The following is a 1916-nucleotide window of genomic DNA, read 5'->3' as shown; positions in this document are numbered from 1 at the left end:
TGGTTTGGGAAATTATGGCGATCCTACGAACTGTGCTACCACGAGGTCCTGACGAAGTTAATGATCACCGCCTGCTTGGCAGTGATCATTAACTACTCTACCAAACTTTACATCACCTCCAAATTTAGACATCACACCCAGTGGCACAGCTATGGAGGACGGTCCGCCCCAGGCGGCTGAGCTTTCAGTTATTACATAAGAGGAAAGCAATACACATTTATGAGTATTAGCAATAACACTACAGGAGATCCCCAAAAGGAGAGGAAGCACATATTAGGAAAAATGTTGGATCTTTGGCAGGAGAGGTGGGAGGTTCTGTTACTAGATTATTTATTCCAAATGGTCGGTTTGCTTTTATGAGGATAGATGGTTCTATCCTAGTATGAAACTATCTTATCTACTAACTGGGCACGGCTCGTTAAGAAGTAAATCATACTATTTTGGCTTATTATGATATGGTTACAAAGGAACTGGATGCAAAAAATAATTTTGATATCATATATTTGGATTTCAGGAAAGCTTTTGACACTGTTGCGCATGAAAGACTATTGTACAAATTGGAGCAGAATGGTATTAAGGGTAAGTTGCTACAATGTATAAAAGGATGGTTGAGTGGGAGAAGACAGAGGGTGGTAATAAAAGGGTGCTGCTCTTCGTGGACTAATGTTATTAGTGGAGTCCCATAGGGTTCGGTGTTGGGTCCACTGTTGTTTTGTATATTTATCAATGATATTGATGAAGGTATATCAGGCTTAGTATTGAAGTTTGCAGATGATAAAAAGGTTGACAGGGTTGCTAATGACAGTAATGGCAGTGTGCTACTGCAACAGGAAAATTTGGGCAGATGGGCTAAGAAGTGGCAACGGAAGTTTAACCTTGACAAATGCAAAGTACTGCATATGGATAGAAGTAACCCCAGAGAAACATACCAACTGTGTTGTACCACACTTAAGGTGGTAGAAAATGAAAAAGATCTGGGAATAATTGTGCAGTCAGATGTGAAGTTTTCTGAGCAATGCAGACAGGCTGCCAGGGCAGGTCATGGGGTTTTGTCAATGATATATAGGAATTTTGCTAGCAGGGAAAAGGAGGTGATTGTCCCTCTGTATAAGGCAATGGTCAGGCCACGCCTTGCGTACTGCGTACAGGTCTGGAGGCCTCATTTTAGGAAGGATGTAGATTTACTTGAGCGTGTACAGAGAAGGGCAACAAGATTGGTGAGGGGAATGAACGGATCCTCTTACCAAGAGAGGCTTAAGTTCTGCAAATTGCAGTGGCTGGAGACTAGGCACCTGCGCGGTGATCTGATTGAGGTGTATAAGGCCTTGAGCACGCTGAATTCTGATGGGATCCTTCCACTTGTTCAGATTACGAACCTAAGGGGGCATAAATTCAAATTAAGAAATCAGATGTAGAATAGATGTGCGGAAATTTGCCTTTAGCCAGCGGGTGGTTAATTGCTGGAACAAACTTCCATCTGTCGTTGTGGAAGTTGATAGGTTAAATAAATTTAAGGAGGAACTGGACAGGCATTTGGAGGGAATGGTGCGATTTTTTTTTTTTTTTTTTTTTTTTTTTGGCTGATGCTGCATAAACTCATACACTTGCATCACATGCCACTATTACCTCAACACCCATTCTATCTGTCCTATCCTTCCTAAATACATTGTACAATCCATACTGAAACTCATCATCCCTTATTTCTGGGTGGCACCATGTTTCTGTAAGCCCTATTATATCAGCATTAGTTGTCCTAATCAGCAGTTAGAATTCACTCAATTCATTGACAACACTTCTGACATTACTGTATGAACAATTAAGATTCAATGTTCTTGTACAAGGTTATTATTATATTAAAACCACTCTTATACCATGTGAAAATTAGCAATATAGTTTATTAGGCTGTTCACCTGCAT

Source organism: Mastigoproctus giganteus, chromosome 12 (genome assembly GCF_048544385.1).
Source record: "Mastigoproctus giganteus isolate SK-2022 chromosome 12, ASM4854438v1, whole genome shotgun sequence".
In the NCBI taxonomy this organism is placed as follows: domain Eukaryota; kingdom Metazoa; phylum Arthropoda; class Arachnida; order Uropygi; family Thelyphonidae; genus Mastigoproctus; species Mastigoproctus giganteus.
Note: the sequence above shows the minus strand (reverse complement) of the source record.